We start from the raw sequence: 26419 nt of genomic DNA, 5'->3' as shown, positions 1-26419 counted from the left end.
GGCGGCTGCCACACAGCGAACTTAAGGGAATGAGGAGCTGATGGGGGGCTGCCGGTCCACCCTGTTTACAAGCCCCCACCAGCTAGCTGCAACGGGCTGCTCTTTCTGCAAGCAGTGAACAAAGCAGGTGGCTGCCAAACAACGTTATAAGGGAGCATTGCACAACTTTAAATGAACATGTTCTCTAATTGATCGGCAACGAAACAATGTTAACCGGGACGACTTTAAGTGATGAGTTACTATACATTAACTGTGAGCATTTACAACTTGAGCCATTATCTCTTCCCTCATTGGCAGTCTGAGATATTCTCTTTTTATAGTCTTGTTGAAGTTTCTGGGATCTAAGCATATGAGTAGCTGGCCACTATTTTTCTCCACAATGACTACAGAGCTCACCTATTCCTTTGGCTCCTCAATTGTTTGTATTACTTGCATTGCTTCCATCCTTGCAAGCTCAGTCTTGAGTTTATCACAAAGTGGAAATGGCACCTTTCTACATCAATGGATAACTTGAGGCACCTGCTTGTTTATCTGGATTGTATGTTCATCCTGCAACTAACCCAACACTTGAAACAGATCATGATATTCTTGAATCATAGAATCATAGAATCTCAGGGTTGGAAGGGACCTCAGGAGGTCATCTAGTCCAACCCCCTGCTCAAAGCAGGACCAAACCCAACTAAATCATCCCAGCCAGGGCTTTGTCAAGCCTGACCTTAAAAACCTCTAAGGAAGGAGATTCCACCACCTCCCTAGGTAACCCATTCCAGTGCTTCACCACCCTACTAGTGAAAAAGTTTTTCCTAATATCCAACCTAAACCTCCCCCTCTGCAACTTGAGACCATTACTCCTTGTTCTGTCATCTTCTACCACTGAGAACAGTCTAGATCCATCCTCTTTGGAACCCCCTTTCAGGTAATTGAAAGCAGCTATCAAATCCCCTCTCATTCTTCTCTTCTGCAGACTAAACAATCCCAGTTCCCTCAGCCTCTCCTCATAAGTCATGTGCTCCAGCCCCCTAATCATTTTTGTTGCCCTCCACTGGACTCTCTCCAATTTATCCATATCCTTCTTGTAGTGTGGGGCCCAAAACTGGACACAGTACTCCAAATGAGGCCTCACCAGTGCTGAGTAGAGGGGAATGATCACATCCCTCGATCTGCTGGAAATGCCCCTACTTATACAACCCAAAATGCCATTAGCCTTGGCAACAAGGGCACACTGTTGACTCATATTCAGCTTTTCGTCCACCGTAACCCCTTGGTCCTTTTTTGCAGAACTGCTGCCCAGCCATTCGGTCCCTAGTCTGTAGCAGTGCATGGGATTCTTCCGTCCTAAGTGCAGGACTCTGCACTTGTCCTTGTTGAACCTCATCATATTTCTTTTGGCCCAATCCTCTAATTTGTCTAGGTCCCTCTGTATCCTATCCCTACCCTCCAGCGTATCAACCACTCCTCCCAGTTTAGTGTCATCTGCAAACTTGCTAAGGGTGCAGTCCACACCATCCTCCAGATCGTTAATGAAGATATTGAATAAAACCAGCCCCAGCACCGACCCTTGGGGCACTCCACTTGATACCGGCTGCCAACTAGACATGGAACCATTGATCACTACCCGTTGAGCCTGACCATCTAGCCAGTTTTCTATCCACCTTATAGTCCATTCATCCAGCCCATACTACTTTAACTTGCTGGCAAGAATACTGTGGGAGACTGTATCAAAAGCTTTGCTAAAGTCCAGAAATAGCACATCCACTGCTTTCCCCTCATCCACAGAGCCGGTTATCTCATCATAGAAGGCAATTAGATTAGTCAGGCATGACTTGCCCTTGGTGAATCCATGCTGACTGTTCCTGATCACTTTCCCGTCCTTTAAGTGGTTCAGAATTGATTCCTTGAGGACCTGTTCCATGATTTTTCCAGGGACTGAGGTGAGACTGACTGGCCTGTAGTTCCCTGGATCTTCCTTCTTCCCTTTTTTAAAGATGGACACTACATTATCCTTTTTCCAATCATCCGGGACCTCCCCCGATCGCCATGATTTTTCAAAGATAATGGCCAATGGCTCTGCAATCTCACCGGCCAACTCCTTTAGCACCCTCGGATGCAGCGCATCCGGCCCCATGGACTTGTGCTCGTCCAGCTTTTCTAAATAGTCCCGAACTACTTCTTTCCCCACAGAGAGCTGGTCACCTCCTCCCCATACCATGCTGCAGAGTGCAGCTGTCTGGGAGCTGACCTTGTCTGTGAATGAGTGCCTCATTGTCAGGTTCAGTACGATCTTGTAGTGAGCACACCCGATTTACCAGATTAAGTTTTAATCTGGCGGCCAGGCCTAAAATTGGTGTAACCTCCTTGGCACTACAACAAATGGAAGTCTGTACATGGTGTTTGTATAGCTGATGCTAAAAGTGCACCTCCCCTGCACTGGTATATCTGTTCCAGATTAACCAGTTATTTTTATTTTTGTTGGTCCTAATTTTAGTGTTATTTTCAGTGTCTCATAATCTTGTTGAGACAGAATATTAATCTGAGCTCCTGTGTCCAGTGTGAGTGGAATAATTGTTTCATTCACTTTCATGGGTAGTATCCAGTCCCTCTCATCAGGTTTGCTTGATCCCAGCATGTTTTTTTTTTAATATTCAACCATGTTGTCTTCAGCTGAATGCACTTAACTGTTTTTGCATTTTGGATCTGCAGCATTTTGCGAAAAGGATTATTTCCCCCCCCCCCCATTTATAACAATGTTTCTCAGAGGCCAAACACTGTTTGGGGTCATGCTGTGATCCACACCTTCTACATAACCATCTGTACCCAGTCTTCTCCCTAGCAGTGGCTTTCATAGTGAGCAAAGAATCCTGTGGCACCTTATAGACAGATGTTTTGGAGCATGAGCTTTCGTGGGTGAATACCCACTTCGTCACCCACGAAAGCTCATGCTCCAAAACGTCTGTTAGTCTATAAGGTGCCACAGGACTCTTTGCTGCTTTTACAGATCCAGACTAACACGGCTACCCCTCTGATACTCTCATAGTGAGTAGATTTGACTTTTTCTGACCATACTCTTTTGTACTAAGTATGTGGATAACCACTTCTGGTGAATTTAGCTCTTTGGTTTGTGCTTTGACAGTTTCTGCTGCCCTGCAAATCTGGAGAGCTTTTTCTAAAGTTAAATCTCCTTCACAGAGCAGTCTCTCTCTTAACATATTGTTTTTAATGCCACAAATGATTCTATCTTTGACTAGAGATTGTGTCAACTCACCAAAGTGACATGTTTTACTCTGTGTACTTAATTCAGTGACATGTTGCTCTATGGTGCATGCATGTAAAAAAATTGTGTCTCATTCCTTTTTGGCATGCAATGTTCCTTAAAATTAGTCAGTATATTAATTAACTTCTTGCTTTCACTTTCTTCAAACTTAAAGTTGTTAAATATCCAATGCTTCCTCCCCAACAACATCCAGAAAGATTGATGTTTTCTCTTTATCATTTTTCTCCTCTCCCCCTGCGGCTGCTAAAGACAATTCAAATCTCTGTTGGAATTTCTTCCAGTTCTCTGCAACATTGTCTGACAATTGCAAACTGGATGGAGGTTCCCACACATCCATTTTTTGCTTTCTTCTCTTCTTAAGCTAGTCAAACTAATAATGTGCTCATAAAATACATACAAAAACCTTTGTTGTTCTCTGCTGCTACATGTGCTCTCCTTTCTTCTGCTTTCAGTTTCAAAAACAGGAGTTAACCTCAAAATGACTGCAGTCTCTTTGTCATTTGGCACATCTGATACCAGGTAGTAATCTTGGGGTTCATTGAACAACAAACCAGTGAAAAAGAAAAGAATAAAACTTTTACGAAAAACAAACTAAAGAGCTTCTGTGGTGTGCAGCTACTATGTGTTCTCTACCCCTGCTTTCAGATCGTGTCTCCAAATCCCTATATGCATAATACTGTCCCTTATGAGGGAGGATCTCTAAATTATAACCTTGCACAACATCTCTACAGATGGAGCCCCAGGACATGGAACCACCAGAACAAGTGAACTTGCTGCTTTCTGACAGCAGTAATGCCAATGTTCCAGGAGAGCTCCACAGGTCCAACCAACAGTGCAGAGCACCGCTAAGACTAACTGAACACTGTTTGTAAATTTTCTTAATAGATTGGTTATAAGTGTTTGAAATTCTGCATTATATTAATGCTGACTGTTAATTGATTATTTTTTGTTTGGCTGGGGAAGGAAGAGGTGGGGAACTGCACTTTTAAGTTGAAACTGGTTGTGATGTAATGCATTGGCTGATGTTGTGCAATGCAGATCAGTTAGAACTCAGACACTGAATGAATCAGACCTCTGGGAGACCCCCCTGGCTGAGTGTTTACTGAACACCACAAAAGCTTCTCCTCATTCCCCGCGGGAAGGCAGGAAAATCTGTCTGTCACTCTTGCTCCTGCTGTGCTGAACAGGAGTTCTGAACAGACACTGCTAGGCTGATACAGCACTGGCTAGATAGTCTTTTCAGACGCCATTACAGAAAAAGGTTGGCGTTTGTGGACACCAGCAAATATATCTTCAAGGGACTTAAAGGCTGGGTCTCCGAGTACCAAAAAATCATCTAAAGATCCAGGATGAAGGCAATGGTCAACAACTTCACTCCCTTGGTGCAGCTGGACCTTACTACAATAAGGGTAAAGCTCATCTCTGCTGTAGACCAGTCATCTCCAAAGTGGGGTGCGCGCTCCCCAGAGGATGCACAAGAGGGTCCTTCAGGGTGTGCAGCAGGAGGAGTGCCACCAAAGCAACGCCACTTTGGCAGTTTGGGTGGCTTTTTTTTTTTTTTGCTTGGGGCGGCAAAAATGGTAGAGCCGGCCCTGGGGCACGGGAGAGGGTACGTGCTCAAAAAATTTTTACTGATAGGGATGCACGATCAAAAAAGTTTGGAGACCACTGCTGTAGACAGAGCTTTCTCGGGGGCCAGTGTGAGATTACAGAATGAACTCCCCCAGGAACTAAGACCATCACAAATTTCATCACCAACTTCTCCACGTGCAAGGTGCATTTCTTTGACCTTCTCTAACATAAATAGAGCTATGTATTGATCTATCTATACAATCTGACCAAACAAAACATTCCATGGGGCATACTCCCCCCACCACTGTGATAACCAATGATATGTGACAGATGTCAGTCACATTGCTTAATCCAGTGCTGGAATGTGTTCAGATACTATGGTGATGAATGCAGAGAAGATTACAACAAAATAGAAGAGAATAGCTACAAGCAATTCAATGCAGTTATAGACTGCAGAACAGCCTATAGGCAACCTTTGGGAAGCTGCCATGAATCAGACCAACTTCTGGCTCCCCTAATTTATGCTTTGAACCACATTAATCCAGAGCAACCTAGAATCTCTAGGATGCAAATATGTCATGAAATCATCTTTTCGCCTTTTTCCTTCTGGGCTGTGCCTTCAGTGCTGCACTTCCAGGAGATGCAGCACAGAATTTCGTCCTCTCTCTTTCCCATTTCATGGCTTGCAAATTTTGTTTCCCCCCAAAGAAGTGCATGTTTTTCTCCTCTGCAAAGGAACTCCCCCTTTAAAAGGACACCATTAACTTGAAATTAATCAATTTGTACAAATGGGTAAAAGAAGTTTCAGGTACTATGCTTGTCTCTGTGTGTCCTTGACAATTTTTGTGATTTTACAATAGTATTTTCCTGTTTTTATATCTCCTCTCCCTTTTGCTGTATGAAAGACCCACATAAGCAGAAGGAGAAACTGATTAAACAGAGGAGATAGTAAAACTGACTATACCAGGGGTCGGCAACCTTTCAGAAGTGGTGTGCCGAATCTTCATTTATTCACTCTAATTTAAGGTTTCGTGTGCCAGTAATACATTTTAACATTTTTAGAAGGTCTCTCTCTATAAGTATAAACTATTGTTGTATGTAAAGTAAACAAGTTTTTTAAAATGTTTAAGAAGCTTCATTTAAAATTAAATTAAAATGCAGATCTTATCAGTTTAGTGCAGTGATTCTTAACCTGGGGTGCACGCACCCCTTGGGGCAGGGCCGGGGCAACGATATTTTGCGCCCTAGGCGAAAATTCCACCTTGCACATCAGTTCATTGAGGGGCAAATCCCCAACGAGCCTTTATAGACCCCAGGGGCCAGCCGTGCTCAGGGGCTGCTCCCCAGACCAGGTTCCCCCCTCCCCGCCCCCTGAACTCCCCTGGAGGGTGTACAGCCCCCCCCGCGAGCCCTCCCAACACAACCCAGGTGGCCCCCGCCCCGAGTCCACTCACTGGCTTTGCCAGGCTTGGGCTGCTGCAGCAGCTCGGCAGGGAGGAGCCGCCTTCCAGAGGCACCAGAGAGCCAGAGCGACCCGCTTGCGGCAGCAGCGAGCCCCAGCCATGGAGGAGCCGGCGCGGTGCAGGGGGGCAGCAGCCCTGCAAAGGCGGCGGCGGCGCCACTAGCAGGGAGCAGCTGCACCCCGCTGCCCCTCCTGCCCAGACTGTAGCCCGGCGCACCCCCCAGGGGCGCCTGTAGGCTGCAGTGGATGTATGTTGGCGCTAGCCCCCATGTGCCCCCTGGTTTCCCCCTCGCCTAGGGTTACCATATTTCAACAATCAAAAGAGAGGGGAGAGACCTGCCCTAGCCCCCATCCACTCCCTCCCACTTCCCACCCCGACTGCCCCAGTCAGAACCCCCAACCCCCCCCTGCTCCTTGTCCCCTGACTGCCCCCTCCTGGAACCCCTGCCCCTAACTGCCCCCTAGAACTCCACCCCCACCTAAGCCTCCCTGCTCCTTGTCTCCTGACTGCCCCCTCCTGAGACCCTCCCACCCTAACTGCCCCCCTAGGACCCTACCCCCTACCTGTCCCCTGACTGCCCCAACCATTATGAACACACCCTGCCCCCAGACAGACCCCCGGGACTCCCGACCCATCCAACCCTCCCCCTGCTCCCTGACTGCCCCCCCCCGGGACTCCCCTTACCAGGCTCATGCCGGTCAGACGCTGGCTCCATGTGGAGTTTTGCCTCCACGTGGAGTGCTGAGGCAGCGGGAGGAGGGGAGCTGTGGGAGGGACAGCGGCGGCAGCTCACACTGCCAGGAGCCGCAGAACCCGAGCACGGTGAGGGGGGAGCTAGGGCGTGCGCCTGCCCGGGCTGCGGCCTGGTGCCCCCCCCCCGGGGGGCTCAAGTGGATGCATGCGGGCGGCAGGCCCCGTGCGCCCCCCGGCTCCTCCCTTGCCGCGCTCAGGCTCTGCGGAGTGTGAGCTGCCGTCACCCCTCCCACAGCAGGTTCTGTGGCCTGCTTTGTGCAGGAGGTCAGACTAGATGATCATAATGGTCCCTTCTGACCTTTAAGTCTATGAGCAGGCTCAGGGTCTTGTGCCCCGGCAGCTCACACTCCCGGGAGCCGCAGAACGAGCGTGGTGAGAAGGAAGCCGGGGCGGGGGGTGCCTGCCGCCGGTCTGGGCTCTTGGCCACCGGCCCCACTTCACTCAGCCGGCCATGTGCGCTGAGTGGGGCCGGCAGCCAGGACCCCAGCTGGCAGCCGCGTGCCAGGCAAAATCGGCACGCGTGCCAAAGGTGGCACGTGTGCCGTAGGTTGCCAACCCCTGGACTATACATACACCATCAAAGGTAGAAAGGAAATAAACAGAAAAATATAGAAGTGAGTATTTTTTCACTTATATGTTTCATTTATATCCATCTTAGGCATTACTTGTAAAGCAGAGGATACAATATTTTCATTTAAAAGTGTGGTTTTTAGATTGCCAGTGTCCCTGACCTTGCTGTCTTCTGATGACATTACCACAATCCACATCAGACAGGGCATAATACAGGCTTGCTCCTTCTATACCGGGCATCGAGAGAGTCTTTTCTGTAAAGTGGATAGCAACTCTAGTATATAGCTATAGTCCCAATGGGTATACAGTCAAGTTTGAAAGAGAACCAGGGACAGATGCTTTGGGTTCATATGTATTCCCTCTGGAAGGCACCCTGCTTCCAAGTTTGATTAGTTTAGACTTTTGCCTGAAGGTGAAACAGTTAGGCATTCAACATGTGTGCCTTTCAGAGGATATAATACATTCCTGCATATTATATATACATTCCTGCATCTCAAACATGCCATTTATCCTACGTGTATTACAGAAACTTTGCCAGTAACAGGTGTTAACACAATCACTTAACTGACTTGCTCTTACTGTCTAATGTACAATATTTATATTTTTTTTCATCAAATGCAGAACTGGTGAAAGGTGCCAGATTCGTATCCCTAGGGAATGAAGTCTTCCATTGACCTACTGAGCAGGTTCAGCACAGGCAACAGGAAATGTTTCTCCAACACTCATGATCTGCCAGTGTGCCTGAGTCCAGTCTTCGAGGGAACAGTGCTAAGGGTCAGACACGAGTTCAGCCTCTATGGCCTTCTCAGTCATTGCTCCTTGCTAAGACTGCAAATAAAACACCAATTAGTGTGTATTGTGACAAGTGATTTTTTTTAATGTGGATACTTGTCCACTAGCAAATAGAAAGAGACTCCAACTCATTTCACACAGGTCAAAGAACAATCAAAAGGCATCAACTTTCAGGGATTGCTGACGTAAACTGGATTTGAAATGGTGGGCAAGAAATACATGTCTGAGAGACTTGTTACCAGTTCCCTGACCCATCCAGCCCCCTATTCCTTCTTTTAAAATCACTTTTCCTCAGCCTTTCTTACCTAATTAGGAAAAGAAAAAAAAAAGACGACTCAGGGAGGAGGTTTGTCAGCAGGATTACAGAACTTTCAGGACAGTTTAAATCATTTCCTTTCTGTCTACTTGAGCGAGGGGAGAGGGCCACAGAGCAAAGAGAGAAAGACTGAGGCAGACAGAAAGAGAGACTGAAGAGCAGAGAGCAGCTGTACATAAGTTATACAAATTATACCATTTTATGCAATTGTTATTCAAAATACAACTCGCACTTTCCAGTTGGCCAATGTAAGCAACTGTGTCTGGTGGGTCTGACAGTGATGGGAACCATGCTGAGAGGATAAGGCCATCGATTGGAAGAGGCATATGGGAGCATTCAGTACAGCTATCTGCAATGCTAAGGGGTTAATCATCAGATTTTTGATCAGTTCACTATTTTACAGCTTAGCAGTGGAGCAAATGACCCAAGATCCTCTTTCCTTGTAAATAAAGAAATGCAGAAAATGTATGATGAGTCAGCAGAATTGCCTCTTCAAAACTTTAGATAAGAATCAACAGTTCTTTAAAGCCACAGTATTTATGAGCCCCTAGAAGAGCAGCATGTTTTTAAGCCTCTTCATTTTCTGTTTTTATTTTATTTAATTTTTCCCAGGATTTATCAGTGTTTATTACCACAACAACAAAAACAGGTGAAAATTGGTGGAAAAACTACTAATAATTTTTCTTGGTAAATATCGGGGTTTATTTTGGCAGACAGAAGGACGGGGGGGGGAGTATTCAGTAGATTAATGCTTTGATTAATGGAATTCAATGTGGTTGGCTGCAGAACTAAAACAGAACTCAAAACACAATCCCACCGTTTAAGAAAACAATACATCTCTAATCCTCAAATAAAACTTTTCATTTGAATAAACAGTTTACTGTTGTAGACTTAGAACTATTAGCCTATAAATATTTACATTTAATAATTGGGCCACATCATTTGCAACATATACACTCAACTTCATCCTTTTCTCCTGTTTTTTTTTTCTTTAAACTTTCAAATACTTCCTTGTGTTCTGAAACATCTCCTGATACAGATTTTCATTTTTATCCCATTTTACTGTGTCAAATCTTTAAACCATTATCTGTTAACAGCTTGAAGTGTGTATGTGGTGGACGTGAGATTCATCGGTAACTTCAAAGCTTGTGTGCATGCCTGTTTGTTTGTTGTGTGCATCTTCTAGACTAATACACAGCCTTACTTCAACAGGCAGCTTTGCATATACACACAGACTAATGTATTATCATAACACACAGATATGCAATGTATTGTACTTTCCTAATAAAACAACTTGTTTTTTATATATTTGAATGATACAAAAGTAGGGTGAAAATCAGAAAAAAATGAATAATACTTTTCATAAAACCCAGGATTTTTTTTTGTAAAAATTGGTTTAAACTGAAAACGAAGAGGCTTAAAAACATGCTACCTGAGCTCTGACAGCAGATTAGTACAGTGATATGGGAAGCAACATTCTGTACTACTTAGAAAAGGGGACTGTGACCCAATGCCTACATCGTACTCTTGGCTCTGCCACTGACTTGCTGCGTAGCTTTGGACTGGTCACTTCAGTTGCCTGTGCTTGGTTGCCCAATCTGTAATATGGTCAGGGTCCATTTCAGAAATGTGTTGGAATTGTGTCCCATCAATGTCACAAAACAGAGGTCAAATGGAATATTAATTAGATCCTGGCTAAATATGAGAAGGCAAAACTACTCCATAAAGTAGTACTAAAAAACAGTGCTGCTCCCAGGGTCGGACCCAAACATGTAGCTGTTCTGAGCCAATTTCAACATGGTGTCAATTCAACAAAACAGTCAAGAATGTGCTTAACTTTAGTGGGCTCTGACTTCAGTGAAACTTAAGCAGATACTTAAAGCTAAGCACATGCTTTAGTACTTTGCTGAATCCGAGCCTAAATTATCCCCAGGCCTAACTGCTGTACTGTAGCTTGCCCATTTTATTAAAAACCCTTTTTGTTGGGTTATTTATTGTAATTTTTTATTTAATTCTATGCTGTTTATTAATAAACCATTTTGGATCTTATTATATGTGCTTTTTTCTTCCCCTTTCCTTTCTATATTACTTTATTTTTATATACTGTATCTTGATATAGCTCTTTGTCCATTTTTCTGTGGCCATTTTCCCTTGTTCTTATTTTTCTAAACTGAATCATAGGGAGGGAGTCTGTGAAAGGGGTCACTAGAGGTGGTAGGAAGGAGGTCAGAAGTCTGGTTGAGCCAATGAATGGGGAAAGCCTATTAGGCTCACACCAATTGCAGAGGAGTAGAGAAAAGTTAGATAGGGGGGACTACAGTTGCGAGGGGGGAACACAAGTGGGCACTAAAGAGGAAGAAGTGGCTATAGTGGGATTCAGATCTATCCTGATGGTCATACTCATAGAGTACGTCTACGCTGCAGGGTTTCAGAATCTAGGCTCCAGCTTGAGCCTGAATGTCTACACTGCAATTTTTAGCCCCACTGCTCAATCCCCAGGAGCCTGAGTCTTGATGCCATGGGTTTTTTTTATCTGCACTTTGATAAGGCCAGAGGGGACCATCATGATCACCTAGTCTGACCTCGTGCACACCGCAGGCCGCAGAACCTCAGCACAGTATTGGGGTCTGTGGGAAGAAAACAGCAGCGTTGTTTTTGCTGACTCCCCTGTGCTGCTTTTCACTGTAGGACGGGCCCTGTGCCGGCATATTCCATGGGGGCAGGAGAGCATGATGCAGCACGGAAGTCACAATCATATGCTGTCTAATGAATCCTGACTGGGGCTAATAACCCTGGTCTTTCTGGGCAAAGCACTGCAAGACTGTTGGATCAAAGGTGATGTAGAAGGGCAAAGTTATTATCAATGATTAACTAAAGAAAAGTTCCTGCAAGGCTGCATGTTTGCTGAGGATGCCAAAGGGATGATACCTCAGGTATATGACTCTCTGCCAGTACAACCAGCGGCATTTCAAAAAGGACCGGTTGTCCTAACACCCAGCATAACTTCCACAACAGTCCCCTTGCTTCCTCTGCAACACTATTAACTACTCTTGGGTAAAATACATTTTCACTGGCTAATTTTCCCTACCTACAAGATGGGGAAAGTAAGTTAAAGGTTTTCTCAACAATCACACTTTGATGCTAACTACCTCTTCCCAAAATTCCCACTGAGACCCATTATCCACTCGATAGCCTATGTAGGATCATAGGCATTGCCATACTTATTCAGACCAGCAGCCTATTTAGCCTAGTATTCTGTGTCTGACAGCTGCCAGTAACAGATGCTTCAAAGGAAAGTGAAAAACCACCACGGTGGACAGTTATGGAATAACTTCCACAGGAGAAGTTCCTTCCTTGCCCTATTAGTCAGTAGTTGGCTTATGCCCTGAAACAAGAGAATTTATGAAAATCAAACTTATAATATCATGGTTGCAACCTTAATGATATTCAAGCTAGGATCTCTCTCCATAATTAGGAGCATCAATTATGTTCCTACAGCATTTAAAAGGTCTGCATGGACTCCTGCAAATGTTGCTTTTCATCTTATGAAAGTTTATCCTTGAAGGGCCCCAGTTTTCCACTTGCTACAAGCTCCCACTCCTCTCTTCAGATGAAAATAAGTCTGGGTTCATTTTGTCTGCATTCATGCTCAACTGGCCCGGTCTATATGGTGTTTTTCAATAGAACAGGCTTAGGGATACAGCTATCAGTGTATCAGCTTTAATCCTAGGTAGGAATTTGTATCCTCCTCACTCCTGGCTTGATTTCAGCTGGCAAAGTCCATACTGGACCTGAATCAACCACCTTGAGTAGTATTTTATTCAGCAGTTAGTACCATTTGGTCTACTTCCAGAGTGGGGTACTACTTATTGCAAGTAAGGGTGGCCAAATCGGGCCTAGAGGCAAGAGGAGGGAAGAGAGAGGACTAAGCACTATTCAGCTCACGAAATCATTTGTTTAAAGTATTCTGAGCAGGAGTTTTTATGTGCTGAAGTCTTTTCATCATATAAATGTTACATGTATAAAACTGTACATACTAATTTACTTCCACCACGTGTGAAAACATATATGCATAACACTGCATGTGACAGTAAGACTTCAGCGTGTAACAAATTATTCACCAAAACATTAATGTGCTAAATCATGCCTGATCCTCTATCCCATCTGGCAGAGGCCTTCCCATCCAAAAGAAAGCATGAGATCCCAAATCTGCACTCAGTGGATCTTTTTTCTAAGCCTCCTATCCTTTGATATTTTAAATGGAGTCTTTTTCTGTTTCTTGGGTTGTTATCTTGTATCAATTTTTTCCAGCTCTGGCTTTAATAAATAAAGGGCAGATTATGGAAGGAGCTCTGGAAAGTCTCCTTTGACTCATTTCTGTAACCAACACAAAAGGTGCTCAGGGATTTGGGAAGAGAATAGAGTATGGGTTTACAGCATGGAAATGGTTGAGGAATCCCTTTAATTAACACATGAGCGGGCAAAATAATAGTCACTCATGATCAGTGTCTCTTGAATGGCAAATCTCGTCACTAGAATTCCATTTGTCCCTTTGCCCCCACTGAGCGGAATGATCTATTAAATCTTCAGATCCTAGGGACCATTCAGGGGCAGCGTGAAAGCCTCTGGGCAGGAAGGGAAGCAGGAGTAAATGAATGTTGAAAACATTACAGGCAGTGAAACAGCTTTACCCCTTCCTGTCTGCTCACTCAGCAGCTCTGGAATCAGATGGGATTGGGGACAGAGAATTGGAGGATGGCACTCTGTCTGATGGATTGGCCGTGAGGGCCCAGGAATTGCATGGCCATAGGAAGCTTAACAGGCCTGAAATAGTCTGGGACAACAGATGTATAACAGCAGAAAACACATAGCACAATGACTAATATCATCATCATTAAAATGTGTACAATACACTGTACTGCCAGCTACAACCACCTGCACTTTCTCAGTGCATGTAACACAGGAGAATACAGTCTCATTACCTGACAGTAACCAGGGCAACCTACCCATCATGCAGTGTCTTTTCCAATGAAATTTGAAAATTGACTGTTTTTACTTATTGTGAAGGTGATCTTTCTTCGTAAGGTGGAACACAAAAACACCCAGGGTCACACTCCAGTGAGTCCCAGCCACTCACCTGCCTGCCAACTCTGCAGCAATTCGCGTTCCATCTCCAGGACGACGGTGTGAGTTTTGGAGGCTCCATGCCTCATTTAGCCCTGGTAATGGCCTAATTGGGTTGGAAAAATGCAGGAGCAGGAGCGTGATAAAAACCAGCTTTGCTGTGCTTATTTAAGCCATCGGAAAAAAAGAAAAGAAAAAACATTTCCCACTTTGACCAGCCATTTATTCATCTATCTCTGTTTATAATTATGCTGATTCTGGTGCTGCCACTGGCAGGGCTAACATCATAAGCAAGTGAGCCAGCAGGAAAGGGGCAAAGCCATGAAGCTTTCATATATGTTTCACTTCCTATAATGGTTTCCATAGTAATATATCCCCCTCTCTCAACTACAGGCTTTCCCTCCACCCCTGAATAGTTCCCAGTAGCCATAGAGTTAATGGATGATTTCATTAGATGTGTGGGAGGAGAACTAAGAGAATTCTAATAACAAGAGTTACTGCCATTCAAGACACAGATCCATTTTGACATCTCATGTAGTGAGCCAGAAGTTCCACCATTTCTATTCCATAGTTCCACACTCTATTCTCTTCTCAAGATACACCTTCCTTAGCCCAGATACTGTGTGCTGGTTATACAAACACTTCAGAGAAGGCACCATGCTGTCCTCTCCAGAACTCCTCCCATAATCTGCCCTCTATTCTATAAATCCAGAAATGCAGGAAATGCACACACACACACACACACACACACCCCTAAGAAAGAAAAAAAAGGAAATAGTCTATTTCTAAATACCAAAGGACAGGAGATCTCAGCATACGCTAAGCTGTTCTCAACAAGTATCTGATGCAAAACCAGCAGTGGAGCAAGCTTGCTGAATAAGATTTGCTCTCTCTCTCTCTCTCTCTCTCACACACACACACACACGCCATACTTTTAGCTCTATTTGAGCTTCTGATACCGGTCATCACAGGGTTCTGGTGACTTTTACTTAATTATGGAACCCTGTAACCCCTAGAAAGGCCCTAGCTTTTTGATGGCTCTGTTCTTTATTTTTAGAGTTAGGATCCCAGAGGACTGTTTTGGGTAGTTGCTTATCTTCTTTGTGAGTGATCTGGCGGGAGGTTCTGTCTCCCCTCATATTCAGTGACTGAGGAACTAGAGAGTGGAGTGGGGTATATGTGTGCATAGTGTACCAGTATCCAAAAGTGCTTTCTTCCATCTCCAGATGGGTCCCTTTTCTTTTGGCGTAGGATTTTTTTTTTAAACCAATTAATGGTAAATCAGAACAGGATGTTCCAAATCTAAGATAAAAGTGTCCACACACAGCTTTCCACTAAAATAACCAAAAGGATGAATTAAAGCTGAATTAGTTCTTTTGGTGCATCTTTGTGTCGAGACCAGGATTATTCACTTAAACTATCCCTCTGGGGACTACTGTAGGACAATTCCCCACAGGACATCCTCTTGTCCTTTGTTCAATCTAATGTAAAAGTCCAAAGCATTAGTCTCACCATTTCCTCTGGGAGATTCCTAATGCAGTTTGATAAAGCTCACCAATGGAAATCCTTTACTGATGTCTTTTTGCTCACTGCCCTCCTGTTCCCAGTTATGTTTTTTGGCTTCCCATAAAGAATCTCTTTTCCTCCCTGGTGTTTACATCCTTCCAATCCCTGTGGACAGTTATGATGTCTTCCTTTGGTTATCATTTGGCCAGGTTAGATATATTTAATATTAGGTTTTCCAAAGCCCTAGTGGGCAAACAAAACAGTGTGCTGTCTTCCTGGAGTGAAGAAAAGCCATGTGTCTGCAAGACCAGATGGGGTTCTGAACGTGGGAGACAAGGCTCCATTGGTTATGACATATAACAACACAAATGACATAGCTTCAGGTAATAATTCACAGATCGCTGAAAACTTCAGAGAGCTAAGAAGGGAGCTAAAGGAGAGGAAAGTACAGGTGATCTTGGAGAGCCTTTCTATCCCATGAGCAAGAGAAGACAAATAACAGAAGATACTAAAAATGAACTGTTGGTTAGGTACGTGAAAATAAAAAGACTAGGCCACCAGCTATGGAGACAGGAGGATGTCTGGCTTAGCCACCATCTCAGCAGAAGGGGAACAATCTCCTGATGACAGACTAGCTAGACTAGTTGGGTGGGTGTAAAACTAATAACAAACGAGTAGAGTGTTAAGGGTATAAACATAGTAGAAATATACAACCATAAAACTCATACTCAAGGTATCATAAAGAATGTAATATAATGAATCAAATGATGTACGAAAATAAATCCTTCAATTGTGTATATACCAATGTTAAAATCTTGAGTAATAAATAAGAATAATTAAGAGTGCTCATTTCTGAGAAGATATTTGATATAACTGGCATTATTGAAACCTTATGGGACGATTCACATGACTGGAATGTTAAAATCAGGAAGGACAAAGTGGTCAGAAGGGGAGCACATTAAATATATGCTATCCTGCTTTAGCATTATTGACAATTCAGAAATGTAGGTTTTGGAATGCTTATGGATCCAAGCGATAACGCACAAGATGTAATACTGATGGGGGTTTGCAATAGACCGAGAGATGAGGGAACAGGATAAGCAGCTTCTTAAAAATATATCTATAATGTGAAAGAAAAACTGCATTAACATGAATAATTTAAATCTGGGGAAATATACTTACTCATGCTTTCATAAGTAAAACCTTTTCTAAAAATTATAGATGACAACTATAAAAATTCACACCTAACTTAAGGTTACTCTGTATTATAACTCAGGGGTCGGCAACCTTTCAGAAGTGGTGTGCCGAGTCTTCATTTATTCACTCTAATTTAAGGTTTTGCGTGCCGGTAAAATACATTTTAACGCTTTTAGAAGGTCTCTCTCTCTCTATAAGTCTAAACCAGGGGTCGGCAACCGATGGCACGCGTGCCAAAGATGGCACGCGAGCCAATTTTTAATGGCACGCTGGGGCCTGCTGGGACTCCAGTGTGCCATTAAAAATCCTGCCGACACGGCAAGAAACAGGGTCCGCGCTCCCCGGCCGGAGCACCAGGCCGAGCACAGCAAGCCGCTGGCCCCTCCCCCACCTTCTCCGCCTTCCTCCCCTTCCCCTGGAGCCCTGCCGCCGCACGCACAGTGCTCTGGGGGCCGGGGCTGCGCGCTCCCGCGGGGCAACATTTGGCTCCGTGGGGAGGGAAAGATGCTCCCTGCTCATCCGGAGCCCTGCCACCACGTGCGCAGTGCACTGAGGGGTGGGGCTGCGCGTGGCAGCAGGGCTCCGGATGAGTGGGGAGCCTCATGGTAAGGAGTCCGGGGGGGTTGGATAAGGGTGGGGGCAGTCAGGAGACAGGGAGCAGGGTGGGTTGGATGGGGGTGGGATCCCGGAGGGTGGTTAGGGGCGGGGGTCTCTGGAGGGCAGCCAGGAGCAGGGGTTGGATGGGGCATGGGAGTCCTGGGGTCTGTTAGGGGTGGGGATGGATAGGGGTCAGGGCAGTCAGGAGACAGGGAGCAAGGAGGGTCCTGGGGAGCAGTTAGGGTGGGGGGGTCTCTGGAGGGGGTGGTCAGGGGACAAGGAGCTAGTGGGGTTGGATGACTCGGGAGTTCTGGGGGGCGGCTGTCAGGAGGTAGGGGTATCGAGAGGGGTTGTGGCAGGCAGGGAGCAGGGGCGTTGTATGAGTCCAGAGTTCTGGGGGTCCTGTCAGGGGGCGAGGAGAGGTTAGATAGGCATGGGAGTCCAGTCTGTCTGGGTGCGGGGGTGGGGATAAGGGTTGGGGCAGTCAGGGGACAGGTAGGGGGTAGGGTCCTAGGGTGGCAGTCAGGGGACAAGGGGCAGAGAGGCTTAGATAGGGGGTGGGGTCCCAGGAGGGGGTAGTCGGGACAAGGAGCGGGGGGGTTGGGTGTTCTGGGGGGAGCAGTCACCCAGCCCTCTGCCCTGAGCCCTGACCCCCCCCACACACAGCCCTCTGCCCTGAGCCCTGCACCCCCACACACACCCCCAGATCCCTGCCCTGAGCCCTGTACCACCCAGCCCTCTGTTGACTCCTTCACCCCCCCCATGACCCCAGCCCTGACTCTGGCACCCCCACACATACCTAGCCCCCCTACCCTGACACCTGCACCCCCCTCACATGCCCCCAGCCCTCTGCCCTAACTCCTGCACCCCACACATCCCCAGCCCCCCCACATCCCATGCACCCCGCACATCCACACCCCCACCCTGATCACCAAACGGGAGCTCACAGTCCCACTCACAGTCCCACCTGCACCCCTCACACCAAATGGGAGCTGCCCAGGTAAGTGCCCTCACACCCAAACCTCCTGCCCCAACCCTGAGCCCCCTCCCTCATTCTAGCTCCTGGCCAGACCCTTCACCCCCAGCCCTGTGCTCAGTGCACTCCCACCCTCAGCTCAGTGCAGAGAGAGGAAGAGAATGGGCCATAACCAGGGGGAAGGTAGGTACCCACTGTATGTGGGAAGGGCCAGGACCCCAGATCAGCAGCGGGCTGACCAGGTCCAGCAGCCGGGGTCCTGGCTGGCAGGAGCCGGCGGACGGAACCCCTGAGTGGCAGTGGGCTGAGCCGCTCAGCCCACTGCTGGTCTGGGGTCCCGGCTGCTGGCCCCGCACAGCCTGCTGCCGGTCTGGGGTTCTGGCTGCCAGACCCTTCCCAGCTGGGGTCCCGGCCACAGGCCCCACTCAGCCCACTGCCGGCCTAGATGAACAGAACCCCAGACCCGCAGCAGACTGAGCGGGCCAGCAGCGTAAAATCAACATTTTAATTTAATTTTAACTGAAGCTTCTTAAACATTTTGAAAACCTTGTTTATTTTACAATACAACAATTGTTTAGTTATATAATATATAGACTTGTAGAGAGAGACCTTCTAAAAAACATTAAAATGTATGACCGGCACGCAAAACCTTAAATTAGAGTGAATAAATGAAGACTCGGCACACAGCTTCTGAAAGGCTGCCGACCCCTGGTCTAAACTATTGTTGTATGTAAAGTAAACACGTTTTTTAAAATGTTAAGAAGCTTCATTTAAAATTAAATTAAAATGCAGATCTTATCAGTTTAGTGCAGTAGTTCTTAACCTGGGATGCACGCACCCCCTGGGGCAGGGCCGGTGCAAGGATATTTTGCCACCTTGGCGAAACTTCCACTTTGCACATCGGTTCATTGAGGGGCAAATCCCCAACGAGCCTTTATAGACTCCAGGGGCCAGCTGTGCCCAGGGGCTGCTCCCCAGACCAGGTTCACCCCTCCCTGCCCCCTGAACTCCCCTGGAGAGTGCACAGGCCCTCCGCGAGCCCTCCCCACCCCACCCAGGTGGCCCCCGTCCCAAGTCCACTCACTGGCTTTGCCGGGGTTGGGCCGCTGCAGCAGCTCGGCAGGGAGGAGCCGCCTTCCGGAGGCACCAGAGAGCCAGAGCGATCCGCTTGTGGCAACAGCGAGCCCCAGCCATGGAGGAGCCGGCGCGGTGCAGGGGGGCAGCAGCCCTGCAAAGGCAGCGGTGGCACTGCTAGCGGGGAGCAGCTATGCCCACCTGCCCCTCCTGCCCACGCTGCAGCCCAGTGCCCCCCCAGGGGCGCCTGTAGGCTGCAGTGGATGTATGTGGGCGCCAGCCTCCATGCGCCCCCTGGCTCCCCCCTTGCCTAGGGTTACCATATTTCAACAATCAAAAAAGAGGGGAGAGCCCTGCCCTAGCCCCCATCCACTCCCTCCCACTTCCCACCCCGACTGCCCCAGTCAGAACCCCCAACCCTCCCCGCTCCTTGTCCCCTGACTGCCCCCTCCTGAGACCCTCCCACCCTAACTGCCCCCCTAGGACCGTACCCCCTACCTGTCCCCTGACTGCCCCAACCCTTATGAACACCCCCTCCCCCAGACAGACCCCCGGGACTCCCACGCCCCATCCAACCACTCCCTGCCCCCTGACAGGACCCCCAGAACTCCCAACCCATCCAACCCTCCCCCTGCTCCCTGACTGCCCCCCGGGACTCCCTTTACCAGGCCCATGCCGGTGAGACGCTGGCTCCACATGGAGGCAAAACTCCATGTGGAGGGGGGGAGCTGCGGGAAGGGCAGCGGCGGCGGCTCACGCTTCCAGGAGCCACAGAATCCGAGCGTGGTGAGAGGGGAGCCGGGGGGGCACCTGCCAGGACTGCGGCCCGGTGCCCCCCAGGGGGGGAAGCTCCTGAAGTGGATGCATGTGGGCGGTGGGCCTCATGCACCCCCCGGCTCCCTCTTCGCCACGCTTGGGCTCTACAGCTCCCAGGAGTGTGAGCTGCCGCCGCCACCCCTCCTGCAGCAGGCTCAGGGCCCCACACCCCGGCGACTCACACTCCCAGGAGCCGCAGAACCCGAGCGCAGTGAGAGGGGAGCCAGGGGGCGCACCTGCCACCAGTCTGCAGTCCCAGCCACCGGCCCTGCTTCACTCAGCCAGTTGTGCGCGCTGAGCAGGACCGGCAGCCGGGACCCCGGCTAGTAGCCGCGTGCCAGGCAAAATTGGCTCGCGTGCCAAAGGTGTCACGCGTGCCGTAGTTTGTCGACCCCTGTTATAACTCCTTCTGATGGATAAAAATGAACTGATCACTGCACTAATATTTAGTGGTTGCATAAGTGCAAGTTATCATGACCTAGATGTATTTATCACGTGCAAATTAACTATTATCCTGACCAGTTATATATAAATTTGGTACTTTAAAAGGCCAAACAATCATGAGCAAAACTGATGTTAAACAAAACTGTATGAATTATAATTGGGAGATGCTTAAGAGAACTTTGTGCCATAAACACTCACAATGCTACCATCTTGAAAGAAGGCTTCTTCCATTAAAAATGCCATAATCGTTAAGAAGACATGTGAAAGCAGCAATAAACAATATGAAAATATATAACAAATGGAAAAATAAGAATGTTGATAGCAGTGACTACAAATCAGCAGTAATGAAATGCAGATAATTGACAAGGGAAGCTAAAGGCATCAATTAAAACTCTACGGTCAGTAGAGTTAAAGACAATAAAAATGTATTTAAAAATATATCAGGAACAAAAGAAACCCTAGCAATTATATAGGTCCAGTACTAGACAGGAATAGTAAAATCATCATCATTATCAATAGTAATCACAATAATTAGTAGTAGCTGAAAGCCTGTGCTGTCACACAAGCCCTGAGGGAGAGAAGACTTTGTAACACTAAATAGTGATTTCTCTGGCTGAGTGAGTGAGTGATCTATGCATTCTTTGTTGTCCAGAAAGGTGGCAGCCACAACATTGGGCCTCAACAGTGATGATGTTAGCCTGGCAAAGTATGGGGCTGAAGGTCTACAGGGGTTTTATTGAAAGAGCTGAATGGCAACTGAGCCCAGTTCTGCTGCATGATAGTGACACAACCACTCTCAATCCCTTTCACTCCTCTTATGCATTTCTGTCTCCATTGTAGAGTTAGTCAGAAAAATTTGAATGATCCAAAATTTTGATGAGTGGGGGGGGGGAATTGAAAAAAATGTCATGAGACTTTTTTCTGAGTTTTGATCATGTCTGCTCAATTGTACTTCAAGCATTCTTTCTGTTTTTACAAATGAGTAGACCTGCCACTTTGATAGCTGTATTGTGATGCTGCTTTGCCATATTACAGCCATGAGGATATTTTAAGACATAGTGGCCTGAAAAGCACAGATTGTCCCGTCAGAATAAGAAATGCTGTTTGAAAGAAGGGGCCCTACATAGTCCTAAAGAATCTCACCTCTACCTATACGTTGGCTCTCATCTACTCCTGCTTACCCTTCTGCTCCCTACTATAGGCGCCAAATTCTGCTTCCGCTGGTGGGTGGTCGACCCCCCTCTGGCCCTGTCCCCACCCCGACTCTGCCCTTTCCATGAGGCCCTTCCCCCGCCCCAACTCCACCCCCTCCCTACCGCTATTCCGATTCCTTCCCCAAATCCTGTCCCTGGTCCCCCCTCTTCCCCTGAACGTGCCACGTTCCCTCTCCTTCCCCTCCCCTCCAGGAGTGGCCAAACAGCTCTTTGGCGGTGGCCGGGCAGGAAGCAATGGCAGGTAGACGGAGGAGCAGGGACGCGGCACACTCAGGGGAGGAGGAGGAGGTGGAGCGCGGGGGGAGGAGAGCTTGGCTGCGGTGGGTGCAGAGCACCCACTCATTTTTCACCGTGGGTGCTCCAGCTCTGGAGCACCCACAGAGTTGGCACCTATGCTCCCTACTCTCATCTGAGTCCTCTCACCTGACTACTCCCTTAATTTCCTTCTCCCACTCTTGATTGCATACTTCCTATCACACTACTTTCTTTGCTTGAAATGTTCTCCCTCTTCTCGTTCCCTTGATCTCTCAATTCCCTTCTTCAAGCCCAGTCCTTCAATGAGTCTTTCCTCAATAGTGAGTGGTCTCTGCACACACTCCCCTATCTGAGCTGTTGTTTTGTGTTTTGCCTAATCTGTGTTTAAGTTTAAGCATTTTGTGACAGGAACCATGAGTTATGATTTATTAGGTAAAGCCAACATGCAAGTGGCATCGATGTCTCATCATCATTAAAATGGCAACATGGTGACATGATTTTCTTGCAGACTTTAAACTTCAGTTGCTGAGAGACTAATTTATTTCACAGCAGAACAGTCACCATTTAGTTGATTAAGCAATTTTTTTAAAATGGGAAAAGGATCAGAAAAATAACTGAAAAAATGGTCACTACTACTATCTGTTCCTTGTATTTACTAGGTCGCATCCACTTAGTTTACTGACAAAGGACATTTTTCCTATAGAGTCAGCAGAATGAGCATTGAAGTCCAGGGTCCAGGTGTATTTGCCTTGAGCATAATAAAAAACCCAGATGAGTTCAGACTCTAGAATGTGGGTGATATTGTATTGAAGCAGAACAAACCCTGCTTGATTTTCAGATAGCTGGCTGAATTTGCACTGTCAGCAATGGTGAGAAATCTTGTTTTGACATGTAAACTGAGTAGAGCAAAGACAAAGCCGCTGAAGGAGAATAAATATGGTATAACAAGTGGTCATTTTCCTGACAGTTTATTTTTCTGACAATTACCACACTTAAAATGGAAACTGCAGCCACTGCTTTGAAAACTGATTCTACAGAGCTCCTCATTAAAGTTCTACAGTATTTTGTCCTTTAACTACAAAGATTGAATTCTCAGAATGTACCAGGTCAAATCCATCCCTGCCATGTCCTGAAGCAAAGACCAATGAATTTAGAAGCAGTGAAAATATCATATGAGTTAAAGAGAAATAACCCTTAAAATTTACCTGCTAAGGAGGGGTGGGGGGAAGTCCCCCCTCCCCCTTTACTCCTTCTTATTGCTGTAGAAAGAAGGCCTAACTATATGAAGGTATTTTACGTTAGAAATTCAGGATCTGTGTATTCTGAAAAATGTTATGGAGATTCTGGAGGGCTAGTGAAATGATGACATTATAATAATCCAGAAAGTTAAAATTTATCAACTGAGAAGGGGAAAGGATTTTTAGTCAGATTGTTTAAATTCTTTGTTTTTTGTTTCCAGCTATTTAACTTCAATGACTAATTCAGACAAAATTAAGGTGTAAGAACTCAAAAATGACACCTCTTAGACCCATAGCAGGTTCTCTAGGAAAGAGCACACTTTAGTTTCCTGATATTTCTAACGATAAAAAGAGGAAAATATATTTTTGGGAAAACAAAACCTTCCAGTCCTTCTGGTAAGACAAGCACAAACCCAATGTTAGCATTTATATTGTTTCCAAGCCTCAAATCAACAGTGGGGAAAAAACACTACGGTCTAGGAGACTTTAATAAAAAGACGTTGCACTGAGTAGATACTTTGAGAAGGGCTGTCAGCTAGTGGTTGGAGCATTGGGCTGGCAGTTAGGGGATATATGTATACATTTTTGTTTCTAGCTCAGCCATTGACTTGCTGTGTGATCTCAAGTCAGCCATATGGCATCTCCGTTTAATAGCTGGAGAGCTTAAGGTGCCATGTGACTTACTTCTCTTCGTGGCTCTTCTCTGAACCTTCTCCAGTTTATCAACTGGAGAGGGTTCAGAGAAGAGCCACGGGGAATGATTAACAAATTAGTAACCATGCTTGATAGTGATAGACTCAAGGAACTCAATCTACTTAATTTAACAAAGAAAAGGTTAAGGGGTGACTTGATTGTAGTCTGTAAGTACCTACATGGAGACCAAACATTTAATAATGAGCTCTTCAATCTAGCAGAGAATGGTATCATATGATCCAGTGGCTGAAAACTGAAGCTAGAAAAATTTAAACTGGAATTGAGACACAAATTTTTAACTGAGAGAGTAATTAACCATTGGAACAAGTTACCAAGGGTCACGGTGGATTCTCCATCACTGGCAATTTTCAAATTAAGATTGAATTTTTTTTAAATATATATATGCTCTAGTTCAAACTGGAATTAATTCAGAGTAGTTCTATGGCCTATGTTATGCAGGAGGTCAGACTAGATAATCACATTGGTCCCTTCTGGCCTTACAATCTATGAATATATCTCACTGAGGAGGTGGGAGGGAACACAGAAGAAGGTTTAATTAATGTTAGTAATTCTCAGGAAGGGCAAAATATTATCATCAGAATTGTAGAAAAAGAATATATGATACTTTATCCTTCCCTCCAAGAATCTCAGCAATCTGTACAAATAATACTGTATTAAATTAAACCTCAAAACACCACTGGGAAATAAATAGATCTTTTCAACAGTTTGCATCTGGGAGCATATAATGAGCAAGCTATTGCCTGCAAGTCTCATTTAATGCCTTTATATTCATGATTTGATTTTAAAATGTTTAATTTTTCATTTCCCAAGAGTTAAATGAACAAAAATGGGTTATTTCATGTCAGCCCTTCTGTCCTTGACCTTCATGTAGGAGCTACAGCTGAGCCTTTAGATCCAATGTCTGTGTTTGGTGGCTGAGTCCTGATTATTCTATTGGTATCTTGGACATATTTAAACATTAGTTCTTCTCCCAACTTTTTTTTCAATGCATGAAAGTGCCCTTCATTTTCTCAACACCATTCTTTTTCACAATACTGAATTAGACAAATTCTGGAAATATCACCTCCTCTATTTCACCTAGAGGAAATCAATGTGCTGCAGGGATAGGACCAAACAAAGGTGCAGAATTGGCTAATAATACTTTTTAGTATTAGTATTCACACAGAACTGATTAATATACTTTGCAAATGTTACATACTGAATTTTCACAGCAGCCATATGCAGGCTTCAGTGCAACAGTTGTGTGTGTTTCTCCTTGATGCAAACCTGCCCCCTTTGTTGATTTTAATTCCCTGTAAGCCAACCACCCTCCCCACTTCGAAATAAAGTAACTATTGTTTTGAAACCATGCATTCTTTCTTTATTAATTAAAAAAAAAAAAGAAGAGATAATGGACAAGGTAGCCCAGGTGGGGTGGGGGAGAAGGGAAGGACAAGGACACATTGCTTATTGTAGCCACACTAAAAATCAAACTGTTTGAATGACAGCCTTCTGTTGCTTGGGCCATCATCTGGAGTGGAGTGGCTGGGTGCCCGGAGCCTCCCTCCGTGTTCTTGGGCGTCTGGGTGAGGAGGCTATGGAACATGGGGAGGAGGGTAGGTGGTTATACAGTGGATGCAGTGGGGGTCTGTGCTCTTGTTGGATTTCCTGCAGCTCCAACAGATGGTTCATCACGTCCGTTTGCTCCCTCAACACATGCTTCATCATGTCCATTTGCTTCCCCATTAGTCTCAGCATCGAGTCCTGCCTCCGCTATTCATGCTCAGGGCCGTCCTTAGCCATAGGCAGAACAGGCAGCCGCCTAGGGCACCACTAGGTCTGGGGGCACCGCTCTGCTGTGAGCCCGGACAGATGGGAAGCAGTGGAGCATGTAAGAGCAGGGCTGCTGGGTCCTAGAGAGAGCCGAATGCAGCACAGTCTGAGGGAGGGGATTGGCTGCTGGGGCCTCTGGGAAGGGGTGGGGGAAGGAACTCACCTGTAGGGTGACCAGATGTCCCGGTTTTATAGGGACAGTCCCGATTTTTGGGTCTTTTTCTTATATAGGCTCCTATTCCCCCCCACCACCGTCCCGATTTTTCACAATTGCTGTCTGGTCACCCTAGGTGGGGGTAATTGGTACCTATATAAGAAAAAGCCCCAAATATTGGGACTGGCCCTAAAAAATTAGGACATCTGGATCTGGTCACCCTAGCTGGGGAGCACGTCTCTCCCCCGGGCTGGCAGTGATCCATCTCATCCAGGGGGAGGTGCACAGGGCAGGATGAGCTGCTGTGGCTCCATGGGTGCCCCGTCCCTAAGATCAGATGCTGTGCTAACTTCACCATGGTCGTTGGGCTGGCAGTGGTGCCCAGTGGCGTGTGATCGGAGATGAGGGTTTGCTGCTGCTGTTGCCACTCTGCACCCCAAGAGGTGGATTTTGGGGTCCTGCCGTTTTCCACCTATCTCCTCCTCTACTGCAGCTGTTGGACCAGCAGGCTGGGGAGTGAGCCACGCATGAAAGCAGTACTGAGTTGCCATTTAGATTGTC

At 46.4% G+C, this 26419-nt stretch overlaps 1 protein-coding gene across 4 annotated transcripts in view; it reads right to left on the bottom strand.

Moving 5' to 3' along the window:
• CASR (calcium sensing receptor) overlaps positions 1-26419 on the bottom strand; it is a 181711-nt gene that overhangs the window by 122292 nt on the left and 33000 nt on the right. Inside the window, exon 2 of one of the 4 annotated variants that reach the window (XM_039504211.1) lies at positions 8309-8457. The exons of the other annotated variants lie outside the window; for them this stretch is intronic. The gene's annotated coding sequence lies outside the window, so the exon portion shown is untranslated. The remainder of the gene's footprint in view (positions 1-8308; positions 8458-26419) is intronic. 4 annotated transcript variants of the gene reach the window in all.

The sequence above is a fragment of the Mauremys reevesii genome, linkage group 1 (genome assembly GCF_016161935.1).
Source record: "Mauremys reevesii isolate NIE-2019 linkage group 1, ASM1616193v1, whole genome shotgun sequence".
Lineage (NCBI taxonomy): Eukaryota > Metazoa > Chordata > Testudines > Geoemydidae > Mauremys > Mauremys reevesii.
The sequence above is the reverse complement of the archived record's forward strand: the minus strand, read 5'-3'. Positions and strand labels throughout refer to the sequence as shown.